A 19,129-nucleotide genomic window follows, 5' to 3' on the forward strand; every position below is an offset into this window, starting at 1 on the left:
TGATAAACATTCTTATATTGAAATATTTTGTACAATTAAAGTGAAAGTCACTCAGTTATGTCCAAAACCTTATGAGAGTTCATGGAATTTTCCCGGCCAGAATACTGGAGTGTGTAGCCTTCCCCTTCTCCAGGGGAATAATCCCAACCCAGGGATTGAACCCAGGTCTCCCACTTTGCAGGTGGATTCTTTACCAACTGAGCCACAAGAGAAGCCCAAAGAAGTATCATTATTAAAAATAGCCAGAATTTGAACTACTGAATCAAAGGATATGCAAAGTTATATGGCTTTTGATTTGCATTGCAAAGCGGCTCTTCCAAAAGACTGCACTGATTACACAATTAGCAATGTGTATTATTTTTATTGTTTCGTGCTGAATTTTGAGTCAGAGGGACAGGGCCACCCCAAAGAGCCATGGGGGTGATGTTGCCACCTCAGTGGGCTTGATGGGCAGAGCATCAAACCACAGAGAATTATTCTTGAGATTTATAATCTAAAGGAATTTGCCTTGCTAGATTTGGGACTTGGTTGGGACCTGTCACCTCATTCTTTCTTCCAATTTTTTCATTTTTGGATGAGAATATTTATCCTATTCCTGTCCTCATTGTATTTTGGATGCACATAACTTGCCTGGTTTCACAGGTTCATAGTTGGAGAAGAATTTTGCCTCAGGATGAACTGTATATTGATTCTCATCCCTACCTGATGATATTCAGATGAAACACTGAACCTGACTTTAGAGTAGATTGCTAGAACAAGTTAAAAGTTTGGGGGATGTTGGGATGAAATGGAAGTATCTTAAATGAGGGGAGAACATGAACTTGGGTGGTGAGCACATGTCGATGCAGTAAAATGAACTGTGTCTCCCCCAAACTCATATGCTGAAGCCTTAAGCCCTGATGTAACTGGAGATGGGGCTTTGAGAGGTAATTAGATACAGATGGGGTGCTGAGGGTGGCCCTTCACAATGGGATTATTGCCCTTAACAGAAGAGACACCAGAGACCTAGCTCAAGCTATCTGCCAGGTAAAGACACAGCAAGAAGGCAGCCATCTGTAATCCATAAAGAGAGCTCTCACCAGAACACAACCATGCTAGTACCCTGACCTTGGAATTCCCAGCCTTCAAAACTGTGAGAAACAAATTTCTGTCCTGTAACCTACTCTCTCGGGCTTCCCAGGTCTCTAGTGGTAAAGAATCTCTCCGCCAATACAGGAGATGCAAAAGACACAGGTTTGATCCCTCGTCTGGGATGATCCCCTGGAGTAGAAAGTGGCAACCCACTCTAGTATTCTTGTCTGGAAAATTCCATGGACAGAGGAGCCTGGCAGGCTACAGTCCATGGGGCTGCAACGAGTCAGACATGACTGAGCATAAGCCACACAGTCTACAGTATTTTGTTACAGCAGTCTGAGGAGGCTAATACTGGGTTTATGTCCAAGCTTGAGACTTGATGCCATGGACCTGCTAGTGCAGACCTATCTACCAGGTGAGAACGAAGCTGGAGGCACATGGTAGGTGAACTGGCAGGAATGTGAGGACTTGGTGTTGCTGAACCTGAACAAATGCAAAGCAGAAGAACACAGGGCTAGGTAGCTGCATCTCTCCCTTTTAACTCTCTTCCATAGACTACACTGAAATGTGACTCCTCTTTATGATCCTCCGAACAGTGCTGAATACCAAGTAAACATGCCCATTGAGCAACCTGCTGGATCTGCTTCCAGCTCACTGTGTTTCATGTCTTTCTTTGCCTCTCTTCTCTTTTTCCCTCTGTCTCACCACATGTGTATTTGCATCTCGTTAGGCAGCATCATTTTATTGCCTGGGGCTCTGTTTTCTAGAGAACCCATAATAAAAACACAATTTTGATAAAGATATTATATTTTGATTATAATAGAAAACAAGTCCAATGAACTTATAGAAAATAAAAATATATGCAATATGTAATATATGCAAAAGTACTGAATTGGGTAATTTTATATTTGAGATGCCTATTGGACACCATTATCTTTTAGACTACAAACATAAAGTTTCCAATTATATCCTTGTATAAAAGCATGGTCTGAATAATAAAATATACTTAATTGGATTCATGACTTTCAGACAACTATACCAATAATATGAATTAATGAAAAAGTATAAACTTGGTGGGAGGGCTCAAATATACAGTACTTGAACAAATTCACTTTAATGTTTAACACATTTATTTTAAAAGCTAAGTTGAATGTATATGTAATAGAAAATAGAAATATATATCATAAAAAATAAAATTTAAAATGATCATTTAAGGAACTCTTCTACACTGTTGGTGGGAATGTAAATTGGTACAGCCACTATGGAGAATGATCTAGACTTCCCTGGTGTCTCAGACAGTAAAATGTCTGGCTACAATGCAGGAGACCCGGGTTCGATCCCTGGGTTGGGAAGATCCTCTGGAGAAAGAAATGGCAACCTACTCCAGTACTCTTGCTTGAAAAATCCCATGGATGAAGGAGCATGGTAGGCTACAGTCCATGGGGTTGCAAACAGTTGGACATGACTGAGTGACTTCACTTTCATTTTTGTTTCACTATGGAGAACAATATTGGAGGTTCCTTAAAAAACTAAAAACAGAACTACAAAATGATCCTGCAATCCCACTTACAACCATATATCTAGAGAAAAACATGGTACGAAAGGACACCTGCACCCCAAAATGATCCTGCAATCCCACTCCCAGCCGTATATCTAGAGATAAACATGGTGCGAAAGGATACATGCACCCCAATGTTCACTGCAGAACTGTTTACAATAGTCAAGACATGGAAGCAATCTAAATGTTCACTGACAGAGGAATGGATAAAGATGATGTGGTACATATGTACAATGGAATATTACTCAGCCATTAAAATGAAAATAATGCCATTTGCAGCAAGATGGATGGACACAGAGAGGGTCATACTGAGTGAAGTAAGACAGAGAAGGAGAAGGATCTTATGACATCCCTTATATGCTGAATCTAAAAAGAAATGATACAAATGAACTTATTTACAAAATAGAAACAGACTGATAGACTTAGAGAAGGAACTTAAGGTTATGTGGGGGGCGGGGGAGGTGAGAAGAAGAGGTAGTTAGGGAGTTTGACAATGTCATGTACACACTGCTGTATTTAAAAGGGATAACCAGCAAGGACCTGCTGTATAGCACATGGAACTCTGCTCAATGTTATGTTGCACCTGGGTGCGAGGGGAGTTTGTGGGAGAATGGATACATATATGTGTATGGCTGAGTTACTCTGCTGTGCCCCTGAAACTATCACACTATTATTCAGATACTCCAATATTAAATAGTTTTTTAAAAAGAAAGAGTTCTATATTGATAACAATTTTCTGCCTACTCAAAGTGGAAATGAACAATCAGAAAGGCAAAGGCAATAAGCTATTCTTATTTTTCCTACACAAAAGTGCTCAGTAGATCTCTTCTCAATATAACTTTGGTCAATTCAGTCAATTTCTACACAGAGAATGTGTTTAAAATTTTTAATATTATCATTTCCATTGTCATTACTATTTTACTTTTTCTCAACAATAGACAGTAATTCTCTTCCTCAATTTACCCCTTTTTTACCAAACAAATTTAAAAAATCAAATGTAAAAAAAGTGATCTCATTCCATAATGTGACACGTCTCCATCTTACAGTGAATGTAAAATGTATTTTCAAGGTCAATTTTAACAAAGATAAATCTAAAACCTCAAATTTTGTTTCAGAAATTCAAAGGTACAAGAACTGGTTAGAAATAATAGCAGCAAAGATTAAATCTGAAGATTAAATCCATTAAGTCTTTAATTGGTCAAAAAATTCATGTGAACACCTTAAAGAATCTAATCCAATCTCAATTCTGTTAACAGAATTACTCTGTCCAGATGACCCAAAGGAAATAGTCCATCATTCTCTGTTTTGTAAGGTTGTTTTTTCAGGGCTTGTATCCAGCTTTGGGAGTCAATGAGAATTGGGACACTGTCAAAATAGTCAACATATATAGGAAAATTAAGTCTGAGAGATTAAAGATTTGAAAAATATGTCATATGAAATGTAGATGGATGAAGGGATTAGGGATATTTAACATAAAGGAGCAAAGACTCCTGGAGAATTTAACAGCTATAATCAAATTACTCAAGGGCTATTATTAAGAAAAGATACAGACTTACAGACTTTAGGCCATTGTAAGAAAGAAATTTCCAATGATGATGTCCATTCTTATGCAGTGATGACCTCTTTATGATTAGAACTATCCAGATAGAGGTTGGGAGGCCATTTAATTCAGCTGTTATCACTGTGCATTGTGAGTAGAATAGTGGAACAATGTCCTCTATGGTTCTCTTTAACTCCAAGTGACCTGCTGGAGGATCCTCAAAATATCCTCCTGTAATTTTGAAACTTCGTGAGGTTCACCTCAGTAAATTATTTTTTAGGTAATGAAAAAAGTCCTACACATCTTCAAAACTCAAGACAACTAGTGAAGTATTTCATAGAATTGAACAAAATATATTCTTTTTTAAAAAATGTCAAGGGCAGCAAGGAAGCATTAATATTCAGGAAGAAAATATGCACAGTGCTGCATAACTAGTAGAACTGAAATTTGTCCCAGGTGGGGAAAATCATGTCTGAATTTTTAATTAGTAGGAAACATCATAGTTAGGGTGAGGATTTCAAGGGGCAATGGGACAGTATAGGTATTCCTCACCCTAAACAACAGAGAATGACAAAGCCAAGGGCATGTGCATAACCCAAAACCTTTGTATCAATATAAAACCTAGGTCACCAAAACCAGAAGTGGAATCAGAAGGATTACGCAATAGAAAGACATCACAAACAGCTATCGGAAATGAGATATGATGCCAAGACTCTGGCCAGGGAGATAAAAACAGAGTCTGGGTAAGAGCCAAGAATCATATTCCCTGGATGCCCATTTAGATGAAGCTTTCTGAACATGAGATTGGAAGTTCATAGCATGAAAAAAATCAATATGAGAGCAAGAAAGATAATTTGTTTTATAACTGTTCTTCTCAAAGATGTCTCCTATATGAGATAATAACTTTTTGCCTTTTTTTAGGGTGGGGTGGGGTGGGGTATTCATGTATCCTCTCTTTTATAACATAATGATAACTGCAAATTTTGTTTTGTCTAATGCTCTCACTGGCAATAGGAAATACTAACAGACCTGTGCCAACCTCTTGATTTGTTTTCCTTTTAATTTCACCAGTCTGTGAAATTTAAAAATCTGGAAATAACTGGCTCAGAACATCAATTCGTGTTTGTAATTTGATGTGAGGCACTCAGGGTAATATGTTAAGTTTAGACTAAAAAAGAATCAATTCATCTAGTAAGTGAAATCAATAACTGTACAAATTATTTGCTATATGTCACAACTTTATTAATTTTAAATATTCAGATTTTTTAAATAACATCAAAATATTATAAAGACTATATAGGGTTCTTCTTTATTTTATTTAGTTTTACTGTGTTCATTAAGTACTTTGATGAATGCATGGTGACTAGCATTATTGTTCTGTGAGTGGTACATGCTCATTTACAGCATTCAAGTGAGGGAAAAAAATTAAAGCTAATAATTTTCAGTACTTAAATTTAGCAGACAAACTATTAAACATCATTACCCACATATATTTCTAAATGCATATAAGAACTTCTTAATACTTTAGTCTCCAATAAAATGTATTTATGGCATAAAATTATACTTCGGATCATGCAACTCTGACTGATTTCTGCTGGGTACTTATTCCAAACTATGTATCAATTCTTTTGAAGATTAAAATAAATCATGAATATGTACTCTATGCATACTTACACTTGTAAAATTTAAGAGGCAGTATGTTAGCTATTAGGCCACAGACCAAAAAAGAAGCATTATTTTTCTGAGCTTGTTTCCAAATCTCATTATGAAGAAAAAAATGAGATAATGTATGATACACAACTGTGAGTTATTTTTATCACTGAAAGTTATAAATTTTCATATCATGTCACAAAGCTAAAGTAAAATCAAGCATAGTTTAATTTATAATATTCCTAAGCAATAATTCAAAATGCATGCCAAAGTCTTATAGTATTTTACATTGTTACCTTCTGTTCTCACTGTGTGTAAATACGTTGTAAAACAGAGTTGAAATTGATAGAATACTAGATAGCACATTGCCTATTCTTATTTCTCTCTAATCACCAATATTATAGATGTACATATCAAAAATAAAAAAATTAAAATGACATACAACATTCATATGAGCATAAAAATACCATTTCTGCAAGAGCTAATTTAGAAGCCCCAAAATAATGTGTCATTTTCTTATACTAATGTGTTCCAAATTAAGAAAGCAGCATGTTAAGTATAAATCTTAATTTATGAACTGCCTTTGGGAATGAAATAAATTCTGGGTGACTAAGTTACTTTAAAAATAACTTTGAATTTATTATTTTAAGAAATATAGAAGAAAACTTTCATACCAGCTCACCACCCTGTACTTTCAGCCTGATAATACAAGTGTCATCCAAAAAAAGCCACTTTATCATATAACATTTATATTAAATCATTTCATTTTTCACGTAATTTTCCTACTAGTCTTCTGCCAAAATATGAGGAAGAAATAGGATCTTTTCTCTAAATAATGTTCCCCAGCAGACTGCCATTGCCAACAGCAGTAGATTAATAATAGATGCTCAGTGACTCTTGGAGTCTTACTGGTTTCAGGCAGCACAAAGCCTGGGGTTAACATAAAGGTCACTTGGGGTTTTTCTGCTCAAAAGACTTACAAGAATATTTTACTAGATCTCCCTTCCAAGAAACTTAAAAAATCACATTGTCTTCTCTTGGATTTATGAAAATCCCCGGGAGTTTATGTTTGCAAATCTGACTTCAAGCTTTTTCTCCCAATATTAAATCAGTTTAGAGAAGCCCTTCCATCTCCTGCATGTTGTTTTCATGTTGCCTGGTGCCAATCCAAATAGGGAAACCAACAGTCATCCTTAATTTCTACAAAATTCATTCACTCAGTTTTTTGTGTACCTAGCAAATTCTGCTAAACATGTGAGATATCAGAAATATTTATATCACAGAAACACAAACAACAACATTTATCAGGCAGTCTCTTTTTCTCAAACACCTTCTCCTTCCTTAGTCTTCTTGTCTTCTTTCCCCTTCTTCTTATTACCAATTCCCAACTTTTAAAAAAAGGTATAATCTGGGCTCTAGCCTCCTGGCTTTACTATCTTCCCTCCATTCTAGCTTCCTTTTCCCCCCTCATATGCTATTTCCCAATCTTTTTTGTCCTTCAGGGGAGTAAAATAGAAATGGCTCATTTTTTAATGCAAATTAGTTCAAATTCCTCTTAACAATACTGCCTATTACAGTGACTATAAAAGCAACAGCAAAGTAATTCTTTTAGAATTCAAAAGTGTTTCTAAGTTTCAAGCCTCCCATCTAAAATTCAAAATTACTTGGAATAATGAAACCTTAAGTTGCTGTGATTCAAATATCCCCTGCTAAATGACCTCGATGGGGAATAAATTCTCTGTACATGACTTCAGGCAAGTAGTTCCTACCAAAAAATGAACATCTCAGAGAGTCAGAGGCATAAGCCAATGAGAGGCACAGCATTTAAACAGAAATCAAGGTTCATGAGCCCTGGATGTGCTTGCATGTGTGTTCATCTGAATCAGATCTTACTTTTCCTTTACATGTGCAAGCCTGGGTTGTAGGGAAAATTAGTTACTAAGATTATCCTTTAAAGTTCCAATGAGCTCTTCAGCAATTTACTCAGGTATATAAATACTACCTAAAAATGTCTTAAAGAAAAACTATCCATATATTAGTACATGTATATGCCTGGCTTTGACTGTGTGAACAACCTAAAAGACAATTTCATTTAATCTCCATGCCACTCAGCAAGCTAAATACTAAAACTCTCTTTTTTTAAATGTGTAAATTAAGTAACTTAACCAAGTTCATAGACTTGAAATTCAAGCTAAGTTTATAACATCAGGATTTCATGGAATCATTAATAATTGTAAAAATTGTTAAATAAGTATAAATAGACAAACAAACAAGAAGTGTCCACCATAAAATTTTAATTGTGTTTAAACAAATGAAGAGCATCACAAAACGCTAGGGACTGAATGCTTATAGCCCAAATTTCATATGTTGAAATCCTAACCCCAAAGGTGGTGGTATTAGAAGGCGGGACCTTTTAGATGTGACTAGGGCTTGAGGGCAGAGCCCTCATAAATGGAATTAGTGCCCTTAGAAAAGGGACCCCAGAGAGATCCTTTGTTCTTATGCCAGGTAGAACACAACAAAAAGATGGCTGTCTATGAACCAGAAAGCCAGCCATCATCAGACGCTGAATCAGCCAAGACTTTGATTTTGGACTCCCCAGCTTCTAGAACTGTGATAAATAAATTTCTATTGTTACAGAGTCTATGGTATTTTGTTACAGGAGCCCAAGTGAACTAAAATGACTGACTTCATGAATTCATTAGTTACATGTTCTAAACCTCATCATAAAGCAAAGATTTTATGAAATCATTTCAGTATAAGGATTCTGCCCAATTAAAGGAAGATGGTGCTGCCTATAAATGACAGTTGGATCTGCTCCATTTCAAAACTGTCTCATTAACAGTACCTAAAAAATCTCCTTGAATTCAGGACTTTATGGAAAATAAAAATACTTATTAATAGAGCTTCACAACCTCAGGGATGGAATCACATACAGTTTACTGACAGTTATATTAAACATAAATGTGTACAGCACACAATTAATAGTTACAACTACTTACACTGAGTTTTTCATCCTTAGACCAGTGATGGGCATATAGTAGGCATTTAATAAATCTCATGGATGATTAAAACACTAAATGCATGATGAAATAACATGCTCTGGTATTAAAAAACCAATTCTGTATTATGAGACTTTGTTGAAGGCTGCAGGTAAAGTCTGAGAGTCATGCCTGACTTGCAGCTCTGTCCTACCTTTTTTTTTTAGGATTCTAGTCATGTAGCTGTGTATTTTTTACCTATTTGCTTCATTTTTCCATATGGCTCTAAACTGAACATTCTGTCAGTTTTTTATATGATGAGTCAGTTTTTATATAATCAGTCTAGAGAGCTTTCTATGAAATTTCTTATTCTTGTTTATGTATCACTCTTGCTACTTTATCACCTGGATGTACACCTGAATCATGCACATCAATATGACCTTGAGAAAGTCAAACAGCAATGTGGTGACAAGCACTTTATTCTTGGCTAAATTCTAGCAAGGCTTCTATCAGCTCAAGGTCATGTCCCTAGGTTAATGAAATGCCTTTGAAATGCCTGCCTGAGAAAGCTCAATGCTCCAAAAGAATTTGCTGGTAGTTTCAGTCAAGTCCTCACTATGAGCTTCTTATCTCCTTTTTCTTAGAGAATTTACTAGACAATTAACAATTATAAATCTTCTCTCTATCCTTTTGAGACAGATCTTCTACAACCCAGGAATGTCTTTCTCAAGGACCTGGGAGCCATCTCTGAAATGTGATCATCGAAAAAGATAAGGCCCCTGTCTTCTAATTTCAGTGCTGGGTAGGAGCCTAACATTTTTAGGTGCCAGTTAGCAAACACAGCTACCCTAATCACATTGACCAATCCACCCCCTTACATTCCATTAGCACACTCCAGGATTTTAAAAGCCTCTCACATTTTGTTTCAGCAAAGATAGCTCAGTTTACACCGAAGTCTCTCCACTGCTGCAGTAGCCTGAATAAAATCCGTCCTGCCATCTTTAAAAAACATCCAGCTCTGTTTCTCTTTTATCGTAGCCAAATGTCCTTCTCTCATATACAATCTTGCTTCCTACTTCACTCATAAAATTTATATTAACAGTGGTAATCAGCCCCAGCTTTCTGATTTATAATCAACATACTGGTGCACACTAAGACACACTTTTGGCCTTCTTTCTCCTGATTTCACAGGTGGCATCTTGCCAGTTCAAGGCTGACACATTTACATATGCTCTCTGGCACTTACTCATTTTTCTCTCAGCTGGGAACTAACTTTATCAAGTCCCCTCTTTTATATATTACCTCTCCTTTAAACTGGCTTCTTCTCCTTCACTTATTAGTATATGTAGGGTCTTTCTTTCTGAAAAGATTTTAAACTCTCCCTGATCCTATGGTCTCCTATTTTCACTGTATTTCTTCTCATCTTATTCATGATTGTTCAGTGAGTCATCTCTACTTTTCAACTCCCATTTTTTAATATCCACCCCTTTTCATTTCACTGATATAGAGCTTCTCAATAAATATCATGGAATTGCTCTCACTAATTACTAAAAGCCTTGTAAATGCTGATCTCAAGGGAAAATTTTCAGGCACCATTTATTGGGTCTCTGTATTACATTTAAATATGCAGAACATTAACACATTCATGACATGTTTCATTTACTTCCCTTACTCTATGAAGTTATACACTTTGCCTTCATTCTCATTCTCCTTCAAGGACTCTTCTTTCTCCACATACATGTAACATATAACCTTTAAACTTCTAACTTTAGTCCAGTTCTCATCCATTGATCCCACTGTGAACAATATCACTAGTCTCATGGTTCTGTTACTTATTGTAAAAAAATAAATAAAATGCAAACAGATAATCCCCACCAAAAAAAACTAAAGAGAAAGAGTACTTAAAAAGTCAATTATATTTACCAAATAACTGACCTCATAAATTATTCAGAAACAGAAATATTAAAATAGCAACAAAAAACAACTGAGAAACATCTAAACAGCATGTGACATCAAAGTCAGTGACAGCTAATCTTTCTCATAATTTTAGTTATGAGAAAGATTTTAGTTATTTAGTAGGTTTTAATTTAAAATAACATATATGTAAGTATATTGATGGTTCTGGTATTCAGAATTATTTTTAGCTTTGAGCTATAGAAGACCAACTAATTTTGGTTTAATCAATATATCAGCTCACATAATTTTTGAAAAGTTAAAGATCAGATGTTGCTGAGTTCACGTTGTCAAAGTGTGCCATGTTTCTTTCTCAGATCACTTTCCCTATGTGATAGGCACAGAGTGAAGGGACAAAGTAGGTAATTAAATAGTAAATATCTCTAGGGCATTGTAAGTAAAGAGGAAAGTACAGGAGACCCCTATAAGTTGATGATTACTCAAGAAAGCAAGTTTGCTCAACCACAAAACTGTGCAGGCTTGCTCAGCAACAAAACCATACAACAGAAGCATCAGACATGAGCCAAAACAATAAAACAATGGTGACATGAGACCCACACCCTACCCAGTGAGCTTGGTAAGTTAATGATTGCTAGGGCATGCTCTCTTCACACATAAAAATACAGTAATTTATGGAAAGGTAACATTTCAGAGTGAAAGACCCTCATTGTATTTAGACCTGAAATAATTTTTCCATAGTGCCATGATAGTCCTCGCTTGATCATGTAGGGACAAGAAAACCCCTCTCCTGATGGAGGAAAAGCTGATGATGAAGCATGATGTCCACTTAAGAATGAGGAAGAAGGCAGTCTTTTCTCCCTCTTCACTTTTCTTTTGATTATAAAACTCTAGCCCACTAAGTACTCAAGACATGGCATCCTTTCACCCCTCTCCCGTAGGATGCCTCACAAGCGTCCTATTCTAATATCACTTCTTATCTACCACTTTGGCTCTCACTGAATTATTTTTTCGTGCTAAGACATAAAGAACCAGAGCTCCTCAGAGCCCTTGAAATACCACCTAGTGGTTTCATATGCATAAACTTCATTTTCAGGCTGAATATCCTCAACTGGTAATCAAGATATGGTCAACTCAAGTTTATAGCTTATCAGCTAAGTATCTATACCTGATAAGAGTACAGTTCTCTCAATATATTTGACAGAAGTTTCAAGAAGGATTCTCAACAGCCTGGCCTATGTCATAAATCCACTCAAGATCATTTGCTATGACCAAGAGTCACAAGTTATGAGTTACAATCTCAGTCAAGGTCTGAGAAAATTGTTTGCATGGATTAAGGATAGTAGAGAATAGTTTCCCCAGAGGTAAATCAGGGTGGTGTGTTACCAGAAACCTGATATCTAGACAGTCTTTTTTTTTTTAATCTTCTCAACAAAAGAAATTATTCACATTTTTTTGAAGGATAAACCAAAATTCAGAGGGATTAAATGCAGTCACATAATAAAAAGTGGGATTAACTTTAATTTCTATTTTTCATTCTAAAGTCAATATTCTTTCCACATTCCAATGCTTCCAATTCTCCTGCTCAACAGGAATAAGAGACTACATTTTCAGTGAAAGAAAGTACTTTACTGAAAGCTTCAATTAATGAAAATGCAAGTATACAGTTCTCAATTCTCATGTTCTCACTTATGATCAGATTATTACAATGTACATCAAAATAGAAAAAGAACTAAGATAGTCACAGTCACTATCTTAAAGAACAGCTTTATACTCTCATCCTGGCTTTAACATATATATATGTATATTTATATCTTCCTCAAATAGTTCTAAAATTGTTTTTATGCAGCTCATGCCATAAACTATAGGTAAAAAGCAGCAGCACCCTCTGTGCAAATCTTGATGTCATAACATCACCATGGCAACAATATCTCTGCAATATGGAGATGCAATTCTTTCCTGAAAATTAATCAGCTGCAGTGACAATCATAGTTACTATCTCAGGCAAGTAGTATAGATCCACCTAAGACCCCTGAGAATCTTCCAGTGTCTGTATCCATTAAATAAGACTACAAGATTTTATTAGGAAAATAACTGTCTAAAATCATAATCCTAAACCTTCTATTCCTAAAGCATCTCATAGGACATACTCTTTTATCACATGTGCTCTAAACTTCTTAAAAATTGCATTTAAAAGATGATATTTCCACATATTGGCTCCCAGATAACTTTAATTTTTAACTGATTCCTTTAAAGGTTATTGGTTGCCTAAAGATTTATGCTTAATAAAAATGTCTTGAGAAAAAGGATGTGAAATAAGAAATTAGAAAAATCCATCCAAATTATATTTTGAAAAAGTAAAAATGCCTATTTTTTAGCCAAACCTGTGGCTGGAGCTCTCAGGACGCAGCTAAAAGGAATAAGAGTTGATTTTATTGAGAGATGCAAAAATGTAGTGGAAAAAACACAACTCTGGAGTGAAATAAACTGCTGTTTAAATCCTAGAGATATTATAGTGGTTTAATATATAAAATCGCTAGTAAAATTTTCCACATAAAGTTAGAAGAAGAAAATGATAATACTGTGTCAACAGATAAGCTAAACCATGCAATAAAATCTAACATCTATTCAATAAAAATAAATTCTAGAAGAGAACTTACTCAAACCTGATTTAAAAAAACATATTTAGAAAAACCTACAGTAAGCATTACAATAAAAATTTTTTTTTTAATTTCTTTAAAATCAAGAATGAGACAAGCATGCTGGCAAATTTGCTGGTTTGAAAAGTAAGTCTTCCAAGAAAATAATCAATGAATCAATCAATCAATGGCATAATCTGTGATAATTTTATAGAAAAATTATAACACTTTAGTGAAGTACTGGGCTTTCTCAATGACTCAACAGGTAAAGAATAGCAGTGCAGTGCAGGAGACACGGAAGATGAGGGTTTGATCCCTCAGTCAGGAGGATTCCCTGGTGAAGGACATGGCAACCCACTCCAGCATTCTTGCCTGGAAAATCCCATGGACAGAGGAGCCTGGCAGGCTAGAGTCCATAGGGTTGCAAAGAGTTGGACATGACTGAACAACTAACACTTTCTTTTTTAGTGAAGTACTAAAGAAGACATATAATGGGCAAACATATTCTGCTTATAGACAGGAAGGTAATATTTACATATATTTATCCTTTCCAAACTGATCTATAAATTTATGTAATTCCAATCAAAATCCTAACAAGGTATTTTCATAGAAAATAAGCTAATTTAAAATGTTTCATAAAACAGCAAAAAACAAAAACAGAAAAATATTCCATAAAACCGATGATTAAAGAAAACAATACCCAACAAAATAGTAAGATTAGAGATCTGATAGTAATTTATTGATATAAATGTTATATGTTGATTTAAAAAAAAAGTAAAGCAGACCAATAGAACACAATCTAGAACTCAGAATTTGACCAACACTCATAAAAAATGTGATTGCTAACAAAGATGGTGTTGCAAATCAGTGGGGAAAGGGTAAACTATTCAGTAAATGGTGCTGGGGGAACATTCCATATAAAAAAGTGACTCTGGATCCCTACCTCACACTACACATAAAAACCAATTCCAACTATATTCAAACATGTAAATACAAAAGCGAAACACTCTAACTTTCAGAAGAGACTGTCATCTCCCTCTCCTGCTGTCTCCGAGTGCCATCTGTATGCTAATTTGGTGCTGCCTGGCAGCTCTTTGGAAAAGGGCAGCTAAAACTACTCCAGCATTCACTTGGCCAATAAAAAGCCCATGTGTGGAGTCAGGACTGAGAATGAGGATCAAGCTAATTTGAAGTGGCAGGGCAGCCCACTACAGTGCAGTTTAAAATCAAAATGTTTAGACCACTTAATAAACTAATGAAAACATATTGTGAACAACAGGACTTTTCAATAAGGCAGATCAGCTCCTGATTTGGTGGGCGGCCAATCAATAAAACAGACACACCTGCAGAGCTGGAAATGGAGATTGAAGATGTTGTCAGTGTATTCTAACAGCAGGTAGAGGTGTCTAGTAAACAGAGAAAAAGTACTTGCTACTTTTCTCTACCTGTGCTCGCAAGTAAAGCAATGTACTCTAAATGGAAAAAACCCTGATTTGGTTTCAACACACTCTGACTGTTATGGTAGGTTTCTTTAGTCTTTTATTTCCCCCTTTTTGATTCAGTTTACTTGTACATAAATAAGTGATGTAAGTAAGCAGGTACACTGTTATTTTGTTTTCCAAATAGACAATGAAATGCAAAACTGGGAATGAAAGGGGTTACTCAGCTCTAATAAATTCTGATATGACCTTTACTCCTTTAAGCTTTTGTAATTAGTCCCTTGCAAATAAACTATCCTAACTTGAGTGAGACATTTATTTTCTCGGACTCTGATACATACACCTATTTTCCGCAAGTTTGGCACCAAATCAGAATGCTTGGTGGCAAAATCCATATGACTGTCCATTGGTTGGTGTGACCTGTTCTGACTGAGGTCTGCATCTGAATTCTTAATCCTCAGAGAAGAGATCAAAATTAAATACAAGGCCCTATGTGTGTTTCTAGGAATTAGGAAGAGAAATAATGAAGTGAGTCTGGGGGAACCTCAGTTCTACACATCGGAACATAGTCACACAAAAACTATATGTAATCCATAGATAACAGGATGGAAGCAAGCATATCGAACACCTATTTATTCAGGTAATAAACTTCTTTCTTGCATAAACTTGAAATTTTATACAAATATATTTTTAATCTGCTTGTATATGAAGACATTTGTTAACAACAGGAATTTATTTGTGGAGTAAAGTATAAAATCTTATTGCTTATATATTTTAATACAAAAATATGAGAACGAACCAAAAATTTTAAAAAAAAAGATGATACTGTATTTCTCTGGTCTCAATACCCCTTTATTTTCAAGCATTAAAGTTATTAGCTCTGCAATTACAAGGTCACAAGCAAGGATGTCAGACCCAGGAAGTTTTATTTCCGAATGGCTTGTAAAGTTAAAGATCCTTAAGCATGCTGATCACATCTGGGAGGGTTTGTTTTGCTGCATTATTTTTCTTTGCTGTCAGATCATTAGCAGTATTTAAATTGTATTTTTTAAGCCCTGCTCTTCTCCAGTCTCTGTGTGTGCTTTCTTTTAATTTGTTTCTAACATAAATGACAGAAGACATTTCACAAGCCAGCTCTAACTACTTTCCCAGTGTCATCTCCTCTTTATCCACCTACCAACCCTCCCCCTGCCTCTCCCTACCACTGGCACAGCCATACCTCAATACTTCTGTCTCAGGCCACGTCACTCATCCTTCCTTACCTGTGCAGTACATCAAGTCTCCTTGTCTGAAAGCCCTCTTCCTCTTTTTCACTGAACTCTTTTCTAGCAGCTGCCCCTTGACGTTTTCTTCCCACTCCTTTTCACATGGAATTGACTTCAGGTCAGTTCAGTTCAGTCACTCAGTCATGTTTGAATCTTTGTGAGCCCATGGACTGCAGCACACCAGGCTTCCCTGTCCATCACCAACTCCCAGAGCTTGCTCACACTCATGCCCATCAAGTTGGTGATGCCATCCAACCATCCCATCCTCTGTCATCACCTTTCCTCCTGCCTTCAATCTTTTCCAGCATCAGGGTCTTCTCCAATGAGTCAGTTCTTCACATCAGGTGGCCAAAGTATTGGAGTTTCAGCTTCATCATCAGTCCTTCCAATGAATATACAGGACTGATTTCCTTTAAGATTGCCAGGTTTGATCTCCTTGGAGTCCAGGGGACTCTCAAGAGTCCCTTGAAGCTAAAGGCAAAGGAATTGTCTTAGGGCTTTGGTGTATGCAGGGACCAGAAACCCCCTCCTTCTTTCCTACATCGTCCTGGGCACGTGTTGTCAACTCTGCCCTGAGATATCATATTGCTCCTAAGTCAACCTGCCATGTGTGTTGTGAGAATCAACCATAAGCGAGGTACCCTGCTAAGCTCTGGCAATATCAAGATTGCCAGGGAGGCAGAGCAAACAGGTTAGGAGACAACAGGCATCTGGCGAAGAAGCACGTTACAAAGGCCTATCCTGGGGGCACGTGTCAAGGGCTGTGAGTACACAGATGCTGCCATCAAAGGCCGTGCCACATGGGCAGGAAAGAGTTAAAGACATGTCCTGCTGGTTGCCACCTGTACCCTATCACTGCAAAGTCACATTCATATAGTTTCTGCTCATTTGGGAGAGAAGACCCAAAAAAAAGGTATCTTAGAGCAAATAGAATATTTTCTGGTGGATACCAATCTTTCTGCAGCCCTTTCCAGAACACACAAGAGCCCCTATGGCCATAACAAATTCTGGACGACAGAGCTCATGACAACCAGGTCTCTCTCCTTCCTAGCATGTGGTACGGCTGCAATTTTGAATTTTTTAAAACTTCATTGTTTGATGATTTTCTATAATCCTGAACTGTTACAGCCACAAAGCTAGATCTATGTTTATTTTCCCCGTCTTTGTATCTTCAATACCTATCACAATGTCTGCCCTGTTAAGCATTTTAACAGATATGTCTCAAAGAAGAGTCAGTAAGTAATACTATTATCAGCTCAACAGCTACATACATTTGGGTACACTGTCTCATGTAATTCTTATAATAATTCAATTTTAAATAATAGGTAATTCAGTCTTTGACAGCTGGCAAATGGCAGGGTAAGATTTAAATTCAGATGGGAGGGAGGTTTAAGAGGGAGGGGATATATGTATACCTGTAGCTGATTCATGTTGATGTTTGGCAGAAAACAACAAAATTCTTTAAAGCAATTATCCTTCAAGTAAAAAGCAAATAAATCTTGAAAAAATATTTAAATTTGAGTTTGTCTGGCCTTGTTGCAATCACACTCTTAGTTCTACCATAAGAGGATAAGATTCATGCCCTTAATGAGAAAAGGAGAGATGGTTGATACAGCAAGTTTCCAGAAACAGCAGGAGCTGGAAGCAACAGACAGAATGAAGAGTCATTTTTAGAAAGTCCATCTGATACCACATGCAGAAAAGCTGAATTCCTGCCACCTCCTATTCTACAAAGATGAAACCACTTAAATATTCAAAATAAGAAAACCGTTCAGTCAATTACGGTACATCTATATGATGGAATATTATTTAATCATTAAAAGTCATGTTTTACAAGAATATGGAAAAGTGTTCAAGATAAATCATTAAGTAGAAAAGGAAGATTGTAAAATAGGCTGAATACTATGACTCAATTTTATTAAAGTATATATAGCATACGTTTTAACAGATGGTACACACACACATACACACACATTTTAGAACAATACACAGCAAATGCCGAAGTGTTATCAGTAAAACTACAAATTATTTTAATTTTGTCTTTTTTATTTTTCCATAGTTTCTATAATGATCAAACACTTGCAATTCAAGTATAATTTATGATAAATATATAGATAAAAGGAACTAAGCCAAAATGTTAATTGTGATTTTTCTGTGAATGGTAAAATAATTATTTTACTTATAACCTTCTTATATTTAAAAAATTAAAGCAACAGAAAAGGTTTGTAAGACTGAAACAAATCCCCCCTCTATACGCTTTGACGATGCTCAAGATGCAAATACAAGTACTCCCTGCTCCCTCTCACTCCTTTCTGTGGAATCCCACTGCCCACACTGATGTTCTTGGCAACTTCTACAACATATGTTCACAGTTGCATTACCTCCAGAGCTCCAATCATTTGTCTAACATGTTTATATATATCAATAACATGGACCCTAAAATAAACAAATGGTGTGCCTCCAGAACATTGCTAACACCCGAGTCCCTGAGGAAGTACTCGGTTTATTTTCACAGCCAGTTTTTGTCTTTTGACTGCCCTGGGTCCTGGCTTCATTCCCAGATCAGGTCTTGGCTCCTGCTAGGAGTCAACCAACTACTGAAAATGCAGAGACTTAGAAACCAAAAGACCGGAAAAGAAGAGCTTGGAGAGCCAGCCCGCCAACAGGCTGTATCTGGTTGGGGAGGCAGAACAGAGGCTCCTGCCAACCATCAGAGGGATTCCAGGACAGGCCTCAGAGCACCTGGGACAAGCTACAGGAAGGTCAGGGGTAGACATGCTCTGAACCTGAATCCTGACTATAACCAACAGCAATTTTTCTCATTTGATGTGTTCCAGAAGGTCCTAGCTTTAGTGATAGCTCCTGCCATCATCGGGTAATAGAAGTCATTTCTGCCTTGTTAACTGCCCCCGTAGAATGTGAGTTGGCCTAGTTGACTAAAAGTCTGTTTCCAGGGTAGAGGTAACCCTGAGATATTTATAGGTTCCAAATAAGATAACAGGATGGTCCTCAACCCTCCTACACACTCTGAAAACAAGGCCTTTTAGAAAGCCCAAGAGTTTACTAAAATAA

General features: G+C 36.4%; 1 pseudogene; it reads left to right on the plus strand.

Annotated features, from left to right (window-relative positions):
* Window positions 1-4,865: 4,865 nt before the first annotated feature.
* LOC122444293 lies at window positions 4,866-15,361 on the plus strand (annotated as a pseudogene).
* The last annotated feature ends 3,768 nt before the right edge of the window (window positions 15,362-19,129 follow it).

This window comes from Cervus canadensis, chromosome 6 (assembly GCF_019320065.1).
Source record: "Cervus canadensis isolate Bull #8, Minnesota chromosome 6, ASM1932006v1, whole genome shotgun sequence".
Classification (NCBI taxonomy): Eukaryota; Metazoa; Chordata; class Mammalia; order Artiodactyla; family Cervidae; genus Cervus; species Cervus canadensis.